At 43.9% G+C, this 25,366-nt stretch overlaps 1 protein-coding gene across 2 annotated transcripts in view; it reads left to right on the forward strand.

The window, feature by feature from the left end:
- The first annotated feature begins 5,596 nt into the window (after window positions 1-5,596).
- Window positions 5,597-25,366, forward strand: part of LOC126271919 (glycerophosphocholine phosphodiesterase GPCPD1-like) — a 238,424-nt gene continuing 218,654 nt past the window's right edge. The window contains exon 1 of one of the 2 annotated variants that reach the window (XM_049974316.1): window positions 5,597-5,873. The gene's annotated coding sequence lies outside the window, so the exon portion shown is untranslated. The remainder of the gene's footprint in view (window positions 5,874-25,366) is intronic. The other variant, XM_049974314.1, reaches the window with a different exon arrangement.

Genomic DNA, 25,366 nt, shown 5'->3' on the forward strand with positions numbered 1-25,366 from the left:
CATTCAACATTGTGGTGGTTGCACTGATTATTAATGTAACAGCATTTCACGTTTGCGGTGTGCATTACGCTTGCATTAACCTGTGGTCTCGCAATGTTAACCACTTACATATGTTACCTAGACAAATGTATTCCCGAAATTTCATTACTCTACAGTAATTATTTTTTGGTGTTGCAGTTTTTTTCTGACAGTGTATCATCGTGACAGCGCACCCTTTCGTAACGCAGCATCTATGAGGTTTGTGAACAATATCATTCCTGAAATGGACTGCCCTGCCGATAGTCATGACTTGAACCAAATCTAACACCTTTTGCGACGAACTGGAGCCCCGACTGCGTTACAGACCCCAGCGAGCATCACCACTAACTTCTCCCATTTTGACTGTTGAGGAAAAATGCGCTGTCGTTACCCCACCTACATCCGGAAATCCTCATTAGAAATGTCGTCAGCAGTGTCCAGACCGACATAAAGGTGAAGGATGATCTGCACCCCATTTTAATGTCCACTAATAGGTGTTCGGATTCTTTTGATCAGATAGTGCAAGGACAAATATTTTGGGAAAAGTATTTTATAGTATCTTATTGTATGTGATTTCACACCAAAACCACTGGGAACCAGGAGATTATTAATTCCTTGTTGTAATTTGCAAAATAGTTGGAGAGAACCTTGGTACACGTTTCAGGATTCCGCCTCCACGCAGCTCTATAATAGATGTTTAATATATTTTCTTATTTTACTTTTAAATGATGACATTTCATTTTTATGTGCTGCTGTCTTTTTCTGAAAGTACAAAACTTACTCCGGAAAATTAAGGCTTTTCCAAATAAGAAAACAGGGCCATGTACCTAGGCACAAATATTCGACTGAAATTTAAAAGCATTGCAGTCGATGAAATCATGTCAATACTGTGTTTATCGTTCTATCTGCTACATTACTACTCTGCTACACGCCGAATAACCGAGAAGTTGAGTCAAGTTAAGGAGAAGTGTTATGAAAAACCAGTTAGAAAATAAAGTTTTAAATAGAAGTTGGAAACTCACACAAATTTACAAATTTCCATTTTCAAGACTGGTAAAATTACTACGACATTAAAAAAACTTAGTTCTTTTGTATGTATCATATGATTCATGGGAGAAGACTTCTTTCTCTTTCAAGGTACAGTATGGTGCACGACCGACGGAATAGGGTAACAGTACACTTGCTACGTAAATAGTTCTAAAAGTATGTAGGATGTTACTACTCTCCGTACAGTCCTGTTCCTGAAGACTTCACAGTATACTCCAGATAGCTTTAATATACAGGGTGTATCAAAAAGAATCATCCGATTTGGCACGTCTATATTTCTGAAACTAATAGACATAATACAATGAACTTTTTTTTCGATGAACGGGAAACTCAAAGAGTTTTTTTTTTCATACCATTCCATAGGTGTTCAATATGCCCCCCCTTGAGATGCACGGCATACGTCAACGCGATATTCAGATTGTTCCCACATTGCAGCGAGCATGTCTTGAGTTACAGCTTCCACAGCTGCTATTATACGATGTCTCAGTTCATTCATTGTTTTTGATAGCGGAGGTACGTAAACGGAGTCTTTCATAAACCTCTACAAGAAAAAATCACGTACAGCATCCCCAGTGATCTTGGAGCCAGTAATGTAAGGCTGAATCATTTGATCCACTGCGACCGATCCATCGTTCAGTAATCCTTTGATTTAAAAATTCCCGCACTTCCAGACGACAGTGTGGCGGTGCCATGTAAAACTCGAGGGTTTGCTCTTTCCACAGAACGTTGTTCACGCACTTACCTCAAATAACACAATAGTTAAGGATTTTTCAATCTAATGGTTCTTTTTGATACACACTATATTATACTACTCACTATGCTACACAATTCACACATTTTTGATGTTCCCTTTGCTGGCATATGTCCTGCTTTATTTGGCTCTTTAGCTCGTGGAACGGAAGATTTGTAACAGCTGGCGCGTATAGCTTTATTTTCTTCTGTTGTTGGCATTCTCTTTGAGACTGTCACAAGCTTCGGAATGACAATAACTCTAACCTCCCCCAAATTCATTCTAATCTCAGATTAACGTCGCTGAAGGTAAAGCTGGCATTTACAACAACCTCACAAGAAATATGCCACATCACACGATGCTGCCATTTCACTTCTGTTTTCACTGTCGAAGGTCAGTGACTTCTGACCACATCGTAGTCATCCAGTAGGTTCTACAGTGGTTATGTCAGCAGCATACAAATTCCTTTGCTGAGAAAAGAACATGACACTACCCTTACTTACTCGTGATTACAGACTGAATTCGAAGTAATTATCTTGTTTAGTAAGAAAACCGTCTCATAGTAACGTCTTCGGTCACATCCTTAAATATTAGAAAAACTGATGTGAGTTCCGCATCTCCTCCTAAATCACCAGACAGGTTTCAAAAAAATGTTCAAATGTGTGTGAAATCTTATGGGACTTAACTGCTAAGGTCATCAGTCCCTAAGCTTACACACTACTTAACCTAAATTATCCTAAGGACAAACACACACACCCATGCCCGAGGGTGGACTCGAACCTCCGCCGGGACCAGCCGCATACATCATGACTGCAGCGCCTGAGACCGCTCGGCAAATCCCGCGCGGCGGACAGGTTTCAGCCAGACCTGGCACACGTATCACTTACTGTCTGGAAGTCATCACTGTGAGGCTAAGAACAACCTGTTTATCAAATAGGTTTGGGTGAGAAAGCAGTGTGACTAACGACGCGCGATTACCCATACTTGGGTCATCCAGTATTTGATAATGAGACCACTTGGAGAAGAGCAACAGGCGTTACACAGAATCTCAAACCTTTAAGAAACTAGATCGAAATAAATTCACTGAATGAGTATAACTTGGCGTCAGCTGTATTAGGTATAGATGTTCTACTAGTTGCTGACCTGATACAACTGACGCCATGTTATTCACATTCAGCGATTTTATGTCGATCTAATCTGGAAAGACCGTCAGTCATCATAAACGTAAAAAAATAAAAATAGATAAAACTTTTCGAAACTGTTTGTCGCTGACGACCCCCGTAAAATGATGCAAGGAAAAAAGTTTGTCCTTCTACATGTTCATTGTTCATTTAGTTAAACTGCCTCTTGATGCATGAGGTTTTAATTTATTATTTCTTTACTACTGCCTGTATTCGAAACACATTTTGCACAACAGTATTCACACGTAACACTGAATGTACCACAAACATTATATGATTGTACGACCCATAGTTCAGGAGATATGATGTCACAAACTGAGGTGCGCGAAAAACTGCCGCATCATGCAAGCCATTTAAATGCATCACTTCTTTGCTACTAACTCTATTCGCAACACTTTTCATAGGCAGTATCCACAAACCTAGAACAACGTATCATTGTACTACACATAGTTCAGGAGATATGACGCCATCAGCACTAAGATGCTTGAAAAACTAGCTCATAATTCATGACGTTTTACTTTAGTATTTTTTAACTACTCACTAAATTCACAACAGTTTTGAAGAATGTAGCCACATATACATCTGGATGTATGTACCTGAAAAATTATAATATTCTTCGTCGCGCGGGATTAGCCGAGCGGTCTTAGGCGCTGCAGTCATGGACTGTGCGGCTGGTCCCGGCGGAGGTTCGAGTCCTCCCTCGGGCATGGGTGTGTGTGTTTGTCCTTAGGATAATTTAGGTTAAGTAGCGTGTAAGCTTAGGGACTAATGACCTTAGCAGTTAAGTCCCATAAGATTTCACATACATTTGAACATTTTTGAATTGTAATATTCTACAGCACGTAGTGCAGCAGATACCTCTTCATAAACACTGAGTTGCGTGAAAATGAAATTGCAGGCCGAAATTGGGTAGAGATACAAGTGGAACACGTTCACAAATATGTGTGAAATATGTTAAACATATTTGAAACATATTTGAAATGTGCGTAAGTGGGCAAGGTGACCGGTAAAAAGCTCATCCTAAAGCCCTAGAACGATTTCAACCAAATGTGGTACACATATTAGTTACAACCTGGAAAGAAATACTGTGGGGGTCAGAAACACCAGCCTCCTGTTGGGGCGAGCGTAATAACTTGGTGAGAGAAGAGGGATGCAGGAGAAGAACAGAAATCGAGGGGGAATCAGGAGATGGGCACAGACAGGAGGCAGGAGGAGATGGACAGAGAGGGGGAAGAGGGAAATGGACACAGAGAGGGGAGACGATAATGATGATGATATTTAGTTTCTGGGCCGCTTAACTGCGTGGTTATGAGCGCCCATACAAATTCCCAATCTTGACACAGTCCAGTCATGGTACTTTATCGAATGAAGATGAAATGACGAGGACAATGCAAATATCTATTCCCTGGGCGGAGAGAATCCCAGACCCATCTCGGAATCGAACGCGAGACCGCGTGGTACACAGGCAGCAACGCTAGCCACTATGCCGCGAGCTGCGTACGGGAGAGGAGGAGATGGACAGACAAAGGAAAGAGGAGAATTTGAAGAGAGAGAGGGGGAGGATGTGGTGCACAGAGGGAGAGGAAAAGAATGAGAGAGGGGAGGAGGAAACGGAAATAGAGGGGGGAGGAGATAGAGGGAAGGGGGAATGAGCAGATAGACAGAGGGGGAAGGAGCAGATGGAAGAAGGAGATGGACAGAGATTGGGGGTGGAGAAGCAGGACAGGGAGAGGGGAAGGACGAGAAGATTGGAACAGAAACACAGCTGGACAATGCCGGGTACTCTACTAGTGGAACATAATGGGGAAGACCGATCAACACTTGCCATCAACAAAAACTAAAGTTTTCTAGGATATGTAAACACAAACAAAAAACAGCTTGTAGTGGCTGGAGCACACAAGAAATGTGATTTAACGGCGGTAATCTCAAAACCAGGATACATGGAGAATTAGAATATTGAACACTAGCGGTTGCTGCTAGAGGTAAGTAGCTACTACTAAGGGTCATGATTCTGGTATCAGAATACTGATAATCTAGGTAGTCCACTCAAAAAAGGTGGTGTCACACAGTAGCCTGTGGTTAACAAAGAGCTGAGGAATAGGTGAAGCGGGTGACGCACGCGCAAACAGGGCAGAGAAGGGCAGTCTGCAGTATTTTCCTGATATAAGTTTCGCAAAAGGATAGAGCCTTACTTTATTAGAAATACAGAGGATTTGAATCGAAGGCAGTAAGGTGTCGGAATTTGCAAATAGAGGCCGGCCGGAGTGGCAGTGCGGTTCTAGGAGCTACAGTCTGGAACCGCGCGACCGCTACGGTCGCAGGTTCGAACCCCGCCTCGGACATGGATGTGTGTGCTGTCCTTAGGTTAGTTAGGTTTAATTAGTTCTAAGTTCTAGGCGACTGATGACCTCAGAAGTTAAGTCGCATAGTGCTCAGAGCCATTAGAACTATTTTTTGCAGATAGAGCGTCTTGTTTAGTGTACTGTTTATTGGCGGCAGCGTCGGAGGAAGAGAGAGAGAGAGAGACAGAGAGAGAGAGAGAGAGAGAGAGGGAGAAAGGGAGAGGGGGGAGAGAGAGAGACAGGGAGAGAGAGGGGGGTGGGGAGAGAGAAGAGGCGCGACTTGTGCAGCGCCGGCGCCCGCCAGAGCCTTGGGCAGCGGCACGAGGCACGAGGCAGGGTTTTGGCAACGGGTCTCCCGCCACGTCACACCGTCAGACTATTCTGGTCATTGTACGCTGACCACCTGACGTGGATAGGCCTGCACCTGGCCATCGGTTTTCTCTGAGTGTGGTTCGCAGACAAAATCGTGTTGGCAGAGCTTTACAGTGGCCGTCGCTCACACTCCACCAATTTCCTCTTTCCACACGGAGAACAAGACGCTAGAAGGGAAAGCAGGTAAAAGTGGCAGTTCCGTTACTTACTGGTATTTACTAGTTCTCCGCTTATATTGTTGTGCAGTTCCCAAGTGCGAGATTCGATTACTTTATAACACTGCTGTTAATAAACTGCTCGCATGTCGTAGTATCCAGTGTTTCGCTATTTACAAGTCATGCACGTGGCGTTGTCAGCTACCTTGGCAGCATCTAATACAGGGTCTGGACTGCGCTCCTGTTCAGTAAAAAAGCATCCATTGCTAGCTGTCATAATACGCGTAAATTATGGCTATTTAAAAGGTAGCTGGTGTTAATAAACTGCTCGTGTGTCGTAATACGGAATGATCCATTTATTTACAAGTCATAAACAAGACGTTGTCAGCAACCTGACACCAACGGGTATACGATTTTGTACTGCACTCCTGTTCAGTAAAAAAAATATCTGTAGCAGCTGTCATAACATGCAAAATTTTAGCTATTTAAAGACACAATGTAAAATATCTCAACATTGCTTATATATTGTGTTAGTTACTGTCACAGAATACAGAAAACGTCAGTTGTACTGCCATCAATTAACCCGGTCTAATCTAAATAAAAAAAGACATTTCTTAGAGAAAACTCTTGTCAAAGCGAAATAGCGTTTTTAAGATTTTTTTAAACATTTATTTAAAACACCGCATTGTTAAGAAGCACAAAACGAAGGAAACTTAAAAGCTGTCAGTCATCATGACATACAAAAATCACTTCTGATTATTAATGAGCATAATGTTGATATCGACCCCAGCATTACAGTAGCTGGTTCTTCCAATATTATTTCAAAACTGAAAATGATAAAAACCAGTAACCACTGAATTTCTCAGTAATATTTTATTTGCTTAATATATTATGCCACACTGACTATATATTCCCAAAAACACAAATATATTCATAAAATAGAAAACTGAAATACAGCAGACTTGGTGAACTTCACATTCTCTGACGATGTCTCGCAAGTGAATGTCCAATACTTCCAGTCAAGTCAGCACATCAGGTCTTCACTAAGTTACACACACAAACGAGTCCTCGAACGTGTACTACGCATTCTTTTTTGTATATTACGTATTTTCGCAAAAATAACTTAAAGATAGCAGCAATACCATGGTACACATCAAGGTTTTCGGGAGGTTTTCTTTGGTTGTGAGGCAAATGTCGGAACTGCTAATTTCCGCCATCTATATACTCCCAGTCGATAACCAACCCACTACCCTTCCCCCTTGTCTGGACTTAGTTCGGCTATCGAACCACGGTAGGTCCTTACAAAGTGCGCCATGGTTTTCATTTCAGCACCAGTCACAGTCAGACAACTTTAAGCAGTCGCCACCAGTACAGAACTGAAGCACTTTTTCCGACTACACGGAGAATTCTGTTAAGGTTGAACGAGGGAGGCTGAAGACTGCCAGTTTCGCACAAGGACAAGGTTGCTCAACGTCCGCGGTTTCACACTCAAAATATACTACGCGAGTCCTGTCGATGATGCGAATAGAGCAACAATGAATAGAAACTGCCATACTGCCGTCCGGAGCCTCACAACCATGAAAACTGAGAAACAAATCCACTGCAACATCTCTCTCAATCACTATTTTACAAAATTAGGTTAGCTTTTTCCTATCCTTGAATTATTTCATTCTTGTTTTGCGTGAAATAACTCTGAGGCAGATGATGTCGCAGACTGGTATTTTGTTTGATGTGTTTTTTCGCTGTGTTTCATTCAGAGAACGGTGGAATGTTGGTCAGTAGCTGGAGTCTTTGATCATTTAATGAAACTCAAAGGAAAAGAGAAAGTAATTTTATCTACTACAACACTATATGAAGACCACTTACAGCTCAACCAAGGACGAAATGCATACACAAAGCGAGGAAAAAAAGCCCGATGGAAATAGATTCACCAGCGAAATAATACATAATGGCTATCACATGGCATTAATTTTCTAAAATGACTGCTGCTATCACAAGCAGGTACATTTGGTTCATCCCGATCTTTTGCCGTGAACAATGTTGACATCGAGGGAGGGTTTTTTTTCTCGTTATGCGTCTTCTGATCTTGAGCCAAGCCTGGTACTCTGTTACTCAACGTGCGGGCATGCTGCCGGAGTGGAAACATGTTTGAAAGAAAATACGAATCCGACGTCGAGATTGTTTAGGTTTTTGAAACTTTCAGCGTGGTGTTTAGTTATAACAGAAGTCGTGCTTTGCAAATCAGTGTTACGAAGGTAATAATGGAAAAAATTTCTATATGCTGCGTGAGAAGCCACTACAGCATTCATAATGAATGGAAGTAAAATTAACCGCAGTGCATCTACATCTACATACATACTCCGCAATCCACCATACGGTGCGTGGCGGAGGGTACCTCGTACCACGACTAGCACCTTCTCTCCCTGTTCCACTCCCAAACAGAACGAGGGGAAAATGACTGCCTATATGCCCCTGTACGAGTCCTAATCTCTGTTATCTTATCTTTGTGGTCTTTCCGCGAAATGTAAGTTGGCGGCAGTAAAATTGTACTGCAGTCAGCCTCAAATGCTGGTTCTCTAGATTCCCTCAGTAGCGATTCACGAAAAGAACGCCTCCTTTCCTCTAGAGACCCCCACCAGAGTTCCTGAAGCATTTCCTTAACACTCGCGTGATGATCACACCTGCCAGTAACAAATCTGCCGGCCGCTGTGGTCTAGCGGTTCTAGGCGCTCAGTCCGGAACTGCACGACTGCTACGGTCGCAGGTTCGAATCCTGCCTCGGGCATGGATGTGTGTGATGTCCTTAGGTTAGTTGGATTTAAGTAGTTCTAAGTTCTAGGGGACTGATGACCACAGATGTTAAGGCCCATAGTGCTCAGAGCCATTTGAACCATTTTTTAGTAACAAATCTAGCAGCCCGTCTTTGAATTACTTCTATGCTCCCCCCCTCAATCCGACCTGACAGGGATCCCAAACGCTCGAGCAGTACACAAGGATAGGTCGTATTAGTGCTTTATAAGCGGTCTCCTTTACAGATGAACCACAGCTTCCCAAAATTCTACAAATGAACCGAAGACGACTATCCGCCTTCCCCACAACTGCCATTACATGCTTGTCCCACTTCATATCGCTCTGCAATGTTACGCCCAAATATTTAATCGACGTCACTGTGTCAAGCGCTACACTACTAATGGAATATTCAAACATTACAGGATTCTTTTTCCTATTCATCTGCATTAATTTACATTTATCTATATTTAGAGTTAGCTGCCATTCTTTACACCAATCACAAATCCTGTCCAAGTCATCTTGTATCCTCCTACAGTCACTCAATGACGACACCTTTCCGGACACCACAGCATCATCAGCAAATAGCCGCACATTGCTATCCACCCCATCCAAAAGATCAGTTCTGTAGATAGAAAACAACAGCGGACTTACCACACGTCCGTGTGGCACTCCAGATGATACCCTCACCTCCGATGAACACTCACCATCGAGGACAACGTACTGGGTTCTATTACTTAAGAAGTCTTCGAGCCACTCACATACTTGGGAACCAATCCCATATGCTCATACTTTAGTTAGGAGTCTGCAGTGGGGCACCGAGTCAAACGCTTTCCGGAAGTCAAGGAATATGGTATCCGTCTGATACCCTTCATCCACGGTTCGCAAGATATCATGTGAAAAAAGGGCGAGTTGCGTTTCGCAGGAGCGATGCTTTCTAAAGCCGTGCTGATGCATGGACAGCAACTTCTCTGTCTCAAGGAAATTCATCATATTCGAACTGAGAATATGTTGGAAAATCCTGCAACAAACCGATTTTAAGGATATTGGTCTGTAATTTTGAAGATCCGTCCTTCTACCCTTCTTATATACAGGCGTCACCTGCGCTTTTTTCCAGTCGGTCGGGACTTTACGTTGAGCAAGAGATTCGCGAAAAATGCAAGCTAAGTAAGTAGCCAATGCAGTATAGTACTCTCTGTAAAACCGAATTGGAATCCCATCAGGACCTGGCGATTTATTTATTTTCAACCCATTCAGCTATCACTATGTCCTCCATACGGGAATCTGTACAAGACCCAAACGGTGGTATGTTTGTACGATCCTCCTGCGTGACAGATTTCTCAAATCCTAAATTTAAAATTTCAACTTTCGTTTTGCTGTCTTCCGTTGCCAGGCCAGACTGATCAGTGAGTGACTGGATGGAAGCCATCGACCCGCTTACCGATTTTACGTAAGACCAGGATTTCCTTGGCTGGAGTGACTACATGAGCAGTGAAGCATAAGAAGAATTATTAGACTCAGGAAGAAGTCGTCCTTTTCCTGTACTGAAGAGAAAGAGACATCGTGCTGACTACGTCAGAGACCAGAATAGTTGATTTTCAGGGGTCATTCGTATAAAATAACTGACGATCGAAAAACTTATATTTGGCAGAGCTGTAATTGGTGATTTCTTTATTGCCGCAACCGGTTTCGCTTAATTAAAACAGCATCCTCAGGCGAAAGCAGTGTCAAACTAGCTCACCAAGGCGACCGCAACGTTTCCCTGAAGAGGGGAAGTCGTCAAAATAAGTAAAACAGGACATCGGGGCGAACAGTGCGATGGCGCCCCCGTGGTGGTTGTAATGGTACAGCGCGGCGCCGAAGGCGGTCAGGTGTGTGCCCGCAGAGACTGACAGCGACTATTCCCAGGATAATACATCCTAACTCTGAATTCAAATCTCTTAGTCCCCTTTCTTGCATACGTTGTATGTGATATAAGCGTGTAATCGCTGGTCTACAAGTACTTCCAATACTGTATTCTCCTAAGCACAGCATTTCACTGGGTGTTTATCGAAGCACTCTCTCTCATACGATCCAACACAATTTCTCAAATAGTACCGTCCGAACAGTTCTTTAGGGATACCTTGGGCACCTCTCGGTTACCACTTTTCCATGGGCTCCCAAAATGAGTTTTCGTGAACCGATTTCCCAGTACAGCTTCTGATAGGCAGCGCAGACAATTTCGAGATGAGAATCTAGCTGACAAATATTCTGTTCCACGATTAATTTTTCAGTAATGTAACGTATCTTCTGGGATCACTAGCTCCGTCCTTAAAAAAAATGCTACTCTAGTGGATGGAGTGACTACTTGGGCAATGAAGCATAAGAAGAATTATTAGACTCAGGAAGAAGTCGTCATTTTCCTGTACTGAAGAGAAACAGACATCGTGCTGACTACATCGGAAACCAGAATAGTTGATTTTCAGAGGTCATTCCTATAAAACAACTGACGATCGAAAAACTTATATTTGGCAGAGCTAGCAAAATCGATACAAGCCTTAACATATAAAAACGACGGCGAAAAACAGTTCCCAAAATTTTCATCTTTTGGAAGTTCTGTTAAATGCGAACATAGCTTATTCCTTCAGTTCACAGTTTCTCATAAGTTTATATGCATGCTGATAAATTTGTTCCAGTTGGATTGATAACTATTACTATACTCTTCTCTATGGATTCGTTCGGCTTTTCACGCTCCGCACCCTGCTGCACCGTACATTAAATGCATGTATGCAAGATCCTGTGGCGAGTAATGCTCCATCTTCGACTCCCAGTCATAAAACGTAAACTATAGTTCACTGTACCGCGCACACATCACAGGCGATTATGTATTGGTTCTCAAGGCAGCACCACCAGTGTTGTAGTACATGCTGCAGGTTGTTCTCTGTTTTACCGGTTTACAAACATGTACAACAGGCAGCTGAGAGGAGTGCTAGTGAAGGCTGAGTGAGGGAGCAGGGAAACAGTTAAGCGTTTCACATATTTCCGCCTTACGGCTGTCTATGGACTGTTTTAGCAGTCCGGAAAATATTGTCTTTCCGGTAGACTTGATTGACAGCGTCATTGGGTGTTATTTACTGCTCCACTGTAGAAATCACATCTACACTTATCAGCCAGAACATTATGACCATCGACGATCTATCCGTATAAACTCGTCGAGGCGATAGCGGCGTCGCCTGGCGGGCAATGCCTGTTAGTCGGACACATGTACGATGCCTGTAGTCTCAGTGAGCTCCCTGTCCATGTGTAGAATGGAGGAGGCGCGCGATCTATAAGAGTTTCACTGAGGGTACATTGTGATGGCCTGGACACTCTGCACAACCATTTCAGAAACTGCACGACTTCTCCAGTGTTCGAGGAGTGCTGTGGTATGTGTCTTCAACACCTGACGAAACCAAGATGAAACCACGTCCAGACGTCGTGAGGTTGGGTGGCCACCCCTCATTACAGATGTCAGACATCGTAGGCTGGGCGGTCTGGTACAATGGGCAGACTGGTAAAACAGGACAGGCGGCGAACTGTGGCGGAACTAGCATCGGACTTTAATGCTGCGCAGAGTACAAGTGTATCTGAACAGACAGTGCGCCAAACACTCCTAACGATGGGCCCCCGCTGCCGACGACCCGTGCATGTGCCAATGTTAACACCACGACATCGGCAACTACGACTGAAATGTGCACGTGACCATCAGCACTGGGCGTTGGCACAATGCAGAGCATTGCGTGATCTGATGGATCCCGATACCTTCTCTATCATGCCAGTCGGAGGGCGCGAATCCATCGTCTTGCAGGGGAACAGCTGTTTGACACCTGTACTGTGGGATCGAGACAAGCTGGCGTATTGATTGTGATAAGTTCCATGGGAACAAACTGCTGAGGTAATCGGTTCCTGGGTTTACACACTACTGAATATAACTTAAACTAACTTACACTAAGGACAACACACACACCCATGCCCAAGGGAGGACCTGAACGTCCGACGGAGGGAGCCGCGGGAACCGTGGCAAGGCGCGCCAGACTGCGCGGCTACCACTCGCAAACAAGCTGGCGGCGGCTACATTACGCTGTGGGAAATATTCTCGAGGGCATCCATGCGTCCAGTGGAGCTCGTATAAGGCACCATAACGGCCAATGAGTATCGTCCACTGGTTGCAGACCACGTACGCCCCTTCATGTCGATAATGTTTCCCGACGGTAGTGGCATTTTTCAGCAAGATAATGCGCCATGTCGCAAGGCCAGGAGTGTGATGGGGTGTTTCGAGCAAAGAGTGGCGAGTTCCAATTGTTGTGCTGGGCCCTCAACTCGCCAAATCTGAGCGCGATCGAACACATCTGGGATGTGATTGAATGTGGCGCCATAGCTTATCGCTCGTAGGAATTTATGGGAATGTGGTGACTTGTGTGTGCAGATGTGACGCCAACTCCCTCCAGCAACCTACCAAGGCCTCATTGCTTCCATGCCACGACGCGTCCATCTGTTATCCGTGTGAAAGTGGACATACCGACTATTAGGTAGGTGGTCATAATATTTTGGCTGACCACTCTTTGTCACAACCAAGAAAAAATACTAACTTATGGCGATGTTTTAACCGAATAAATTGAAACGTGCATCTGCAACAAGAAAAACATTTTTCAGTAGTTGCATTCGTCGTATCAGTAAAACTACTGATAAAGTAAATTATTGCTACAGCATTTAATGATGGAGAACTGGTCTAATAATATTTGGAAAGTATCAGTTCACTGAAAACGTGAGCAATTTAATATATTTACGCAGTGTTCTAATCTGACTTTCCGACGAGGGCGGTGTGTGTGTGTGGAGAGGAACTTAAGAACCAATATTTGTAGCAGTAATAGTGGTAGTACCAGTAGAAGTAGCATTATTGCTGTGTTATTTACATAGAACGTGGTATTCGCTCACTCCCTTGAATACGTTTGTAGTCAACGAATACTGAGAATCGAACTAGACTACATCACTGTCATTACTTCCTCTAACGTTACGCTGTCTTGTCACAAATTTCGTTATTCCTGTCAGAGAGCTGTTGAAATTGTGACCCTAAATGTTAACTCCACTGGTGATCCTGAGAATCGTTGTCGTTTAGGTTACTTGGTGTTAGCGATATGATACTTTTGCTTGCATACTCATCTCACATTCGTACCATGTACTGCCTGTCCGCCCCGAAAGCTGAGTGGTCAGCGTGATGGATTGCTGTCCTACGGGCCTGGATTCGATTCCCGGCTGGGTCGGGGATTTTCTCCGCTCAGCGACTGGGTGTTGTGTTGTCTTCATCACGTTTCAGCCCCATCCGGCGCGCAGGTCGCCCAGTGTGGCGCCGAATGTAATAAGACCTGCAACCAAAGCGGCCGGATCTGCCCCGTCAGGGGCCTCCCGGCCAATGACGCCAAACGCTCATTTTCATTTTTTGCCATGTACTGCCTGCGACGAAACCATTTCGTGCTTTCTTCTATTTTCAAAGAGCAGTAATAGCACTTACAGGAAAAAGAAAAAAATCTTTCCTGCCAGGGAAGAAAATCTTCTTTGACGAGCCGCCGGGAAAATAACTTAATGAGAGGAGAAAATTCCACTCCCCCGTTATTTCGAAGGTTGACTTGATGTCGCTCAAACCTCTTCACAATTGCAATCTTCACGTAATTTATGAATGAAAATGTTTCTGTATACTGTCCAGTCTAGACCGCGTCACCCCACCCGCAGCCACATTCTTGCCGAGAACAATAGTTCTTTCAACGTTGCGCAGTTCTAGGCCTCGCATCACATCACATATTCAGTATGGACAACTGTCTCTTGATCTCGACATTCTCTGTTTAGAAACCATTACCGTTTGTTTACCTTTGACGCCAATGATTCTGGTACGCTATATGTCAACTCATGTTACTGACAGAAATAATCGCCCAAGATCCAGCACCAGGCTAGCCGTGACATCAGTAGTCAGACCCACCGCGCCAACGAGATACACAGGCCAGGCAACGAACTTGTGACGTCACACTAGTCGGCTTGTCTGCCACACTTCGCGAACTCTCGACTCCATGCAGGGCCCACGGGAAATCAATATGTAATGGAATAGGTACCCATTAAAACTAAACTCTATCTGAACAGGCCTTGAAGGCCCCACGACACCGGCCGACCGCCGTGTCACCCTCAACCTACAGGCGACATGTGGTCCGCACACCGCTCTCCTGGCCGTTGTCAGTTTTCGTGACCGGAGCCGCTACTTCTCACTCAAGTAGCTCCTCAAATGGCCTTGTAAGGAATGAGTGTAGCCCGCTTGCCAACAGCATTCGGCAGACCGGACGGTCACCTATCCAAGGGCCATCCAAGCCCGACAGCGCTTTACTTGGGTGATCAGACGGGAACCAGTATTACCTCTGCGGCAAGGCCGTTAACAGGTACCCATTAAAGGTCTTAACTCTGTCGTGCGCTATCGAGAGCTTGCATTCTCTAAACCCGCAATCAAGACTGATTAAACTTGTCTGAAATAGTTACTCGCTCTTAGCCGGAGACGCCTGCTGCCATTCACGGAGTGTCACGTGCTGTGGCGTACGTGCCGCGACCTGCCTGTCTCGTGGGCCTCGTCAGACGCCTCGGCCGCGCTGGATCCTCCCCTGTAGTGTACCTGCATACTGTTGAGGTACCTCAGTGCGTTAAGCCCCCTTTACACCGAAGCGAACGCGCAGCGGCGAACGAGAATTATGTCTGGCTTGACGTGGGTGGCTCGGTCGTGGGCGGTTCGCATTCGCAAGAATTCGTTTGTGATTCGTTGTGTGTCGGCCTTAGATCGAACCATCAAAGGAATTTCGCGTCCTCTTCGCTTCGGCGTTAGCTTCGATCAGAGACACAGTGCACTTCCTTTGCCGCAGTGTGCTGTTTTCCTCGCGCAATCTGTTGGTGTTGTTTATTGTGGTGATGGAAAATGGTTCAAATGGCTCTGAGCACTATGGGACTTAACATCTGTGGTCATCAGTCCCCTAGAACTTAGAACTACTTAAACCTAACTAACCTAAGGGCATCACACACATCCATGCCCGAGGCAGGATTCGAACCTGCGACCGTAGCGGTCACGCGGATCCAGACTGAAGCGCCTAGAACCGCACGGCCACACCGGCCGGCGTGGTGATGGAGTGTTTGGATGAAAGCGTACCTCTGTTGACAGAAGAGTATGGACCCCAAAGGATCTTGTGGTATCCTAAAGATCCAAATCGTAAAATGCTCAACAAATAAAACGCTGCTTGACAAGAAATTGCCAAAGTGCTGGCGGTGAAAAACAGCAATTTAAGTTGTTTGTTGCAATTTCCATAGTCTGCTATTAAAATAAGCATATAATGTAGATTAATGTAAAAGAAAAATACGCGAAAGACTTGACCATTCTCATGGCTTACATCCAAGGTACACTATGTGATCAAAAGTATCCGAACACCCCCAAAAACATACGTTTTCCATATTAGGTGCATTTTGCTGCCACCTACTGCCAGGTATTACATATCAGCGACCTCAGTAGTCATTAGACAGAATGGGGCGCTCTGTGGAACTCACGAACTTCGAACGTGGTCAGGTGATTGGGTGTCACTTGTGTCACAGGTCTGTACGCGAGATTTCCACACTCCTAAACATCCCTAGGTCCACTGTTTACGATGTGATAGTGAAGTGGAAACGTGAAGGGACAGGTACGGCACAAAAGCGTATATGCCGACCTCGTCTGTTGACTGACAGAGACGGCCGACAGTTGAAGAGGGTCGTAATGTGTAACAGGTAGACATCTAACCAACCCATCACACAGGAATTCCAAACTGCATCAGGATCCACTGCAAGTGCTATGAAAGTTAGGCGGGAGGTGAGAAAACTTGGATTTCACGGTCGAGAGGCTCCTCATAAGCCATACATCACGCCGGTAAATGCCAAACGACGCCTCGCTTGGTGTAAGGAGCATAAACATTGGACGATTGAACAGTGCAAAAAACGTTGTGCGGAGCAACGAATCACGGTACACAATGTGGCGATCCGATGACATGGTGTGGGTATGTGCGAATGCTCGGTGAACGTCATCTGCCAGCGTGTGTAGTGCCAACAGTAAAATTCGGAGGCGGTGGTGTTACGTTGTGGTTGTTTCTTCATGGAGGGGGCTTGCACTCCTTGTTGTTTTGCGTGGCACTATCACAGCACAGGCCTACATTGATGTTTTAAGCACCTCCTTGCTTCCCACTGTTGAAGAGCATTTCGGGGATGGCTATTGCATCTTTCAACACGATCGAGCACCTCTTCGTAATGCACGGCCTTTGGCTGAGTGCTTACAAACAATAACATCTCTGTAATGGACTGGTCTGCACAGTCCTGACCTGAATCCTACAGAACACCTTTAGGATGTTTTGAAACGTCGACTTAGTGAGAGGCCTCACCGACCGACATCGATACCTCTACTCAGTGCAGCACTCCGTGAAGAATGGCCTGCGATTCCCGAAGAAACCTTCCAGCACCTTATTGAACACATGCCTGCGACAGTGGAAGATGTCATCAAGGCTAAGGGTGGACCAACATCATATTGAATTCCAGCAATTCAGTCTGGAAACGCGTGACCGCTACGGTCGCAGGTTCGAATCCTGCCTCGAGCATGGATGTGTGTGGTGTCCTTAGGTTAGTTAGGTTTAAGTACTTCTAAGTTCTAGGGGACAGATGACCTCAGATGTTAAGTCTCATAGCGCTCAGAGCCATTTGAACAATTTAGAGCATTACCGATGGAGGGCGCCACGAACTTGTGAGCCATTTTTAGGCCTGGTGCCCGGATACTTTCGATCACATAGTGTATTAACGTTATAATTTAGCTACTATTTTACGAGATATAAATACGGGAACAGAATAAGTGAAAACTGCTTTCCCTCCCATAAAGATGAGGCTGGTCTTTCGTATATTTTTAATTACATCACTCATTTTTCAATGACTGTGTGTCCTTTACATTTACGTTTATATAATCCACGAGTGTTTCGCATATGGCACTAGATGCTTCAGGAATTATTTGGAAAATAGATGCGGTTGATATACGAAATAAATATTTGAGGCTAGCGTAACTGTCACCTATTGCTAAAAATCGCAGCGTTAATCCTAGCTTCTCTCTTTTTGATACGTGTCGTCGATAATTTGTGCCTTGTTTTGAAATTTTCTGTTCAGTTGCAGCTATAAGAAGGCGAAAATCATCTATTGACATGTGGGTAAAGTTCTGGAAGAAAGCGAGCGATGGCTGCAGCCGCAGATCACTAACCAGAGACAAACAACCACTTCTTTCAAGCCTGAACAATTATTCACAGACCCACATTTATCTTTGTCTACGCCGTTTTACAATCATGAGCAACAGCGTACTCGCTATACAAAATAAACTGTGTCTTTTCTCCAGCACGCGGTATTAAATATTGATTAAGGAACTTTACCACAACAACATTCCGGCACCAAAAAACAAAACATCTCCTATGCTTTCTCCTTCGTTCGCTCTACCAGCAAATGCTTATTTGTAGGTGCAGGCCAATGAAGCCGCACGCATGCGAACTCCCTGCGCATTGCTTGAGAATGCACATTCGCTTGTGTTCGCTTTGGCGTAAAGGGCCCTTAAGATGAGCTGGCATTGCTACTGCTTAGCTATCTTGCACGAGTAACACTCGACAGCTGCAAGGTGGCAGGAGAATGTGCGGAGGAGGCGTTCGTGCCTTGTTTACTGCGAGCCACGCGGTGACACGTGATGCGCTGTTGTTCACAGGTACGACTGTTTTGCCAAGACTCTTTGTGAAGGCTCGCAGGTCGTCTAACCACCATGCATAAATACAAGTCGGAAAACAGGGTGAGAAGTTCTGCGGTATAGATATCTATGACCTTCCTGCTTTCTGAAGACAATGACACTTACGTAATCTACTGTGCGATGGCGAAAGTACTAAGTTGTAGCGATTCATCTTTTCTCCCAAGCAAGCCTACCGCATAAAATTGTTGCATTCAGTAGTTTCGTAGCGCTGCTATGATCTTGGGCGGCATGGGTAGAGGGGGTGGGGGGTGGGGGTGTTTTGGACTTAATCAGCGTTCAAGTCTTGACATACAAATGAAGGCATAAGTCAATACTGATATTTTTCGTAAACTACCCATTGATTTACTTTCATTTCGGCTGAGTTCAGAAGACTCACTATTGCATCTGATTCTGGGTACAGCTGTCAGACTTGGCGATGATGATGATGTTTGGTTTGTGGGGCGCTCAACTGCGCCGTGATCAGCGCCCGGTCAGACTTGATGATAGACGTCAACGACCTTCGTGGTCTACAAAGAAAAATGTCGAGTCTGTTCCCCCTTGACTCTCTCCGACCTCAACTTATTTGCCAAATTTTCGACCCTTTTCCTGCCGACCTCGTCGGTTGACTGACGGAGACCGCCGATAGTTGAAGAGGGTGGTAATGCGTAGTGGGCAGATATCTATCCAGACCATCACACAGGAGTTCCAAACTGGATCAGCATCCACTGCAATTACTATGACAATTAGGCGGGAAATGAGAAAACTTGGGTTTCATGTTCGAGTGGCTGCTCATAAGCCAACCGTCACGCGGGTAAATGCCAAATGACGCTTCGCTTGTGTAAGGAGCGTAAACATTGCACGATTGAACAGTGGTAAAACGTTGTCTGGAGTGACGCATTACGGTACACAATGTGGCGATCAGATGGCATGGTGTGGGTATGGCGAATAACCAATGAACGCCATCTGCCAGTGTGTGGAGTGACAACATTAAAATTCGAAATTCCGGAGGCGGTGGTGTTATGGTGTGGTCGTGTTTTTCATGGAGGGTGCTTGCACTCCTTGTTGTTTTGCGTGGCACTACATAGATGTTTTAAGCACCTTCTTGCTTCCCATTGTTGAAGAGAAATTCGGGGATAGCGATTGCATCTTTCAACACGATCGAACACCTCTTCATAATGCACTGGTCTACACAGAGTCCTGACCTGAATCCCATAAACTCCTTTTCGGATGTCTTGGTACGCCGACTTGGTGCCAGGCCTCACCAAGCGACATCGATACCTCTCCTCAGTGCAGCACTCCGTGAAGAATGGGCTGCCATTCCCCAAGAAACCTTCCAACACCTGATTGAACGTATGCGTGCGACAGTGGAAGCTGTCATCGATGCTAATGGTGGGCCAACACCATATTGAATTCAAGCATTACTGATGGAGGCCGCCCTAACTTGTAAGTCATTTTCAGCCGGGTGTCCCGATACTTTTGATCACAGAGTGTACAAAACCAAATGCCAGGTGTCAGTCGTTCAGAATCCACATGAAACAATGACGAATATATACTTCTTTTTCCAACCTTTGGTAAAACGTAGGACAGAGACGTTATCAAGTATTTACTTGTTAGTGTCTCTCACGTCCATTGTTGCAACTCTCGTCTGTCGTCAATTCGGTAACATGCAAACAGTAATTTTCAGGTGACAGAAAGACACCTGGAACTAAATTCAGTCTTTTCTGAATTCGCTCATCCTCTGCTAACATACAAACGGATTCTGATAAACATCTATTTCTACCCAGAGCTACGTAGAATACTTGCTGTAGGGAATACTTCATTATCGTACGTTTTCACTACATACGCTGTTCTACGGACACATTAGAAAGAACAAAAGAAGGGAGAGAGAACCTTGTCTTTTTACTTTTTCACAGATCTGTCGTAAAACGAGGTGAATATCGTACCTGTTTGTATACCCACCGAGCCACAGGAGAAAGCAAATCTCGTCTTGACTCTTTAAGCTCCCTTACGGCAGCATAAAATGTCTAGTATCTCTTTGTAAAGGCAACAAAGTGCCTTTTGGCTTCTGTCTGGGGTTCTTCGGTCGACGTTTGCTTGGTTATTTTTTTTTTTGACGTTTCGCCAGCATGAGTCAAAGCTTCACGCTCTATTGCCGGCGGTAGACTGAAGTGGACTCGCTGTCGCAGGTTAAGTAAATACCAAAGGCGACGACGTCCAAGAGCTTTTCCGTGGTTATTATGTCACACGACATTCACATTTATCCGTGCGGTTCTCCCGTTGTTAACTGCAGCGGTCATTCACTGCACCACGGGAATCCAGGGCTCGTTCACCTTGAGGCTTTCCTCTTTCTTGTTGAAGCTATTGTCATGTTTGTGTATTTCCATAGCTTACCTGAAAAAGCTTGTGTGAAAGCTCTTCTCTACAGCAAGAACTTTCATGTCGGCGATTTTTACTTTGTGGTCAGTCTCACATACCGCTTGCTATGCCACAGCCGATTTCTTCACACGCTGCAACCTGCAATGCCGCTTATGTTCGGTGATCCTGGTGTTGATTGATCATCCAGTCAGTCCAACTTAGACTTTTCCTCATGTGCATGGTGTGTGGTACATTTCCGACATTGCTAGTGGGTCCTTTCCCGATCTGAGACACTCTTTGATCTTCTTTGTCGTTTTATAAATAGTCTTTGCGCCGTATTTGCACAATATACGGCCTATTCTGTCCGTCAATCGGGGAATCTATGACAGACGGGTCAAAAGACTGAGAATTAGCACCAGTTTTCCGAAACACATCGCAGTTGAGAACTTGTTGTTAACAATTCTTTACTGACATAAGTTGAGGAAAATTAGAGATGTTTCCTGATGATGTAACAAACTTTCAGAGTTGTGAAATTACTGCCGAGATCTGGAAGTAAAGCCACAGCCAGCAGGCAGTAGTTGTTCCATTTTACGAAGGGCCCGTTCAGTACTGAGCACATCGATGTCGATGCATCGTAATAATTTCTGTTACACTGAGGCAATACTGGGAGGAGGGCAAATTTTAGTGACTGAGGAGATATCACGATAGTTGCACAGAGTTTAGTATTGGGTGCAGTACCATACGCTATATTTGTGAGTGACCTAAAAATCAAATGGCTCTAAGCACTATGGTACTTAACTTCTGAGGTCATCAGTCCCCTATAACTTAGAACTACTTAAACCTAACTAACCTAAGGACATCACACACATCCATACCCGAGGCAGGAGTCGAACCTGCGACTACAGCGGTCACGCGGTTTTAGACTGCAGCGCCTAGAACAGTTCGGCCACCCCGGCCGGCTGTGAGTGGCCTCCCACTTAAAACATTCACCAAGCCCAGTCAGTCCTTTTTGTAGACTACTTGATGATATTAGTGAGAAAGCAACAGAAAATATTGTAAACAATATTTCATCATTTTTCGGGAGTACATTTGTGATATTATTAAATCTTTTTTCCGGTGTTTCGGTTGACAACCTTTCAGCCGTTCTCCAGGTGAATCGCTTGCTAGATTTTTAAAGCACTTTACTGTGTGGAATAAACATTACCTGCCTGTAAAACTTCAAGTAACACATTGTCAAGAATGTTTTTCAAAGCATTATAGCAGAATCTCGGAAAATGCCTCTCAGTTAATTTCGGGTGAGCGGTCTAAGGCGCTGCAGTCATGGACTGTGCGGCTGATCCCGGCGGTGGTTCGAGTCCTCCCTCGGGCATGGGTGTGTGTGTTTGTCCTTAGGATAATTTAGGTTAAGTAGTGTGTAAGCTTGGGGACACACATTTGAACTTTTTTTTAAATTTCGGGTCAGTTTCGGACAAAAAATAGAATAACACCAACAATTAATGTAGCAGATGAACAGTAGCCGGTAAATAGGGTAATATATTTTGTGTGCACATGTTGATAAAAAGTTCTAATAGAAGAAGGACACAGTTATTACCCGCGCTGCTCGAACAACTAACGTCTCTTTGTATGATTGCTAGTTAGGAAACAAATAAACCATACCTATTCATATATTTGAATTTTTCTCAAACATTAGTGTCTTATGGAATAATATGTTGAACAACTCATAACTTAGAAAGAAAGTATTGATTGCACAAGAGCAGACAGTGACGATAATATGTGGTGATCACTCACGATCACCTTCTATACGCGTCTTCGGAGATTTAGCGTTTTAATCGCTCCTTCACAATACGTATTTTCGCTGGTGATATGCTCAATAAATAATCAATCAGAATTTAAGAAGGTTAGTGATGTTCACAACTGAAACACTAGAAGAAAAAATTGCCTTTATTATTAATTACCAAATCTGTAAGAGGTTCTGAAAATGATTCAATTTTCACTGACAACAATCGTTGGTCATTTGCACTGTAACGTAAAATGCCCGGCAGGAAGGAAAAAAAAACTTTAAACGGTAGTCTAAAATCATTACTTCTGTACAATCTCTATTCAGTACCTGAAAGTTTAATTAAAAACTGACAACGTCAGTAGATAAAAGAAAAATAAATTTAAGTGTATGAATAATTATGCGAGTGATTTTAAAGACTAATATGTTTACTCTTATTAAATTGAAGCCAGTAAGCTGTAAATGAGCATCAGACGCACAAGCAAATCAACAACATGTAGAGTTTAAATTGATTTGATGCACGTCATTTCGATAAAACTCGTGCAAATAATTAGCGGAATATCTAACCATCTTGTTTCGACAAATCTTATTACATTTGGAAATCATCACACTTATCAATGACTCTCGTCAATTACTCTACAGGTTCTACAGGTGTGTAGTAAACTACACAGCCTACGCGACTACATAAGAGAAAAAATCGTATTGAGTCAGATCGGGTGAATGGTGCAGGCCAAGAAATAGTACGTCCTCTTTCCATCCAACTCGGTCTCGTGTAAGAAGCGATCCCTGTGCATCAGCGGTACAATCTCGTTGTCTTCTTCTACAGAACAAGACCTTATAATTTTCATACAGTTGTGTTTTAACAGTGTGTGTTCCTTATAAGGTTTAAATTTTGTGTAGGAATGTGTGTTTCCGAAATAATTCGCAGCTAAGGAAAATTTAGGAGGGTGATATCAAAATGAAGAGAGCAAAATTAGCAAAGTAGTACCGCTTGTGTGCTGAAATGGAAACATTTGAAGACTGTAGCTGATGGACGACATAGCGATCGAGAAATTGTTGAAAATCAAGTTTTCTGTCTGTATGATATTAATGTAAAAGTATTTTACTTCCCAAGACAAGGCTGGATTAAGTCGAACCTTTTCCTCTTGTTTGACGATGAATAAAGTGTTGTACTTCAAAGTTATTTAAGGGGACTAGAAGGCTATATGGTGGAATCTTCGGCGACAGTAAATGGATCTAAAACTCAAAGAACCTATGCACAGGATTGCTGTTGAGCCTATAGACGTGGAAACAATAGCTTTCCTTGAATGTAACATACGTATTGAGTAAGGTAAGGTGAAACTTCTCTCCATCTGTGGGTTGGTTCGAACGCAGCGATGGTATACTATTAGAAGCGGTATGCCTTTGTTTTCCTCCGACGTTTGAACCGATTTAACTGGTCACCTACAGGGAGTCAGCAGTTTACCATGAATTCTGAGTCACAGTTCAACGTGGCATTACTTTTTCACATATACTACTACTCACGTCGTTTACAGAGGTGAAAGAAGCGATACGTGACAGAAACAAACTCCTCGGAACAATTGATGATTGAACACTGAACGTTCGAATTTGTAGTTTAATAATACTTGTATTGAAAGGTATCTGGCCGGAGTGGCCGTGTGGTTCTAGGCGCTACAGTCTGGAAAGGAGCAACCGCTACGGTCGCAGGTTCGAATCCTGCCTCGGGCATGGATGTATGTGATGTCCTTAGGTTAGTTAGGTTTAAGTAGTTCTAAGTTCTAGAGGACTGATGGGCTCAGATGTTAAGTCCCATAGTGCTCAGAGCCATTCTGTAAATCTGGTAAACTGCTGTAACACTAGTCAACAACTCATTTGTTCCATTGCTATAATAATTAATACTGTCTTTATGGAACAAGAAAACTAAAGCAGATAGGAAGGAACACATTAATTATAACCAACCAAACTAAACAGGAAACCAACACAACCATACCTTCGACGACATTCCAAACCATAGCATTAAGTCTACTGTTAAACAAAACTTCGGTGGAACAGATCTCCCAACGACCTCCATCTTCTACTGCAGACGCCACTCGAATGACAATCAACGACAGTGGACTGTGAGTCCTTCTCTGTTCACAAAATGGCAGGTGCCTCAGCCAATTGGAGGCCACTCCCTCTCCTCCCTGTGTTCACCACTAAAACTGGGAGAAACTTTGCATAGGATATAAACTTAATGGAGAAGATTTGAAAACTTTCAGATGACTTAGTGGTTCTGCTAAAGTCGGCAAAGTACATGGGTCGTGACTTGAATGGAGGTTATAAGACGAACATCAGTCAAAGTAAAAAAAGGGTAACTGAGTGCAGTTGAATCACATCAGATGATGCTGAGGGTATTACGTTACGGAGTGAGACGCTAAAAGTAGTAGATGCTTTTTGTCTCTTGGGTATCAAAATAAATGATGATTGCAGAACTGAGGAGGTAGAGAGTGTATCAAAAGAAACATCTGATTTGGGAAGTCTATATTTCTGAAACTAATAAACATATACAATAAATTTTGTTTTTTAATGAACGGGAAACTCAAAAGTTTTTTTTCATACCTTTCCATAGGCGTTCCGTATGCCCCTTTGAGTTGCACGGCGTACGTCAATACTGTATTCAGATTGTTCCTACACTCCAGCGAGCATCTCTTGAGTTACAGCTTCCACAGCTGCTGTTATGCGATGTCTCAGTTCATTCATTGTTGTTGGTAATGGAGGCACGTAAACAGAGTCTTTTATAAACCACCACAAGAAATAA

This window comes from Schistocerca gregaria, chromosome 5, assembly GCF_023897955.1.
Source record: "Schistocerca gregaria isolate iqSchGreg1 chromosome 5, iqSchGreg1.2, whole genome shotgun sequence".
Lineage (NCBI taxonomy): Eukaryota > Metazoa > Arthropoda > Insecta > Orthoptera > Acrididae > Schistocerca > Schistocerca gregaria.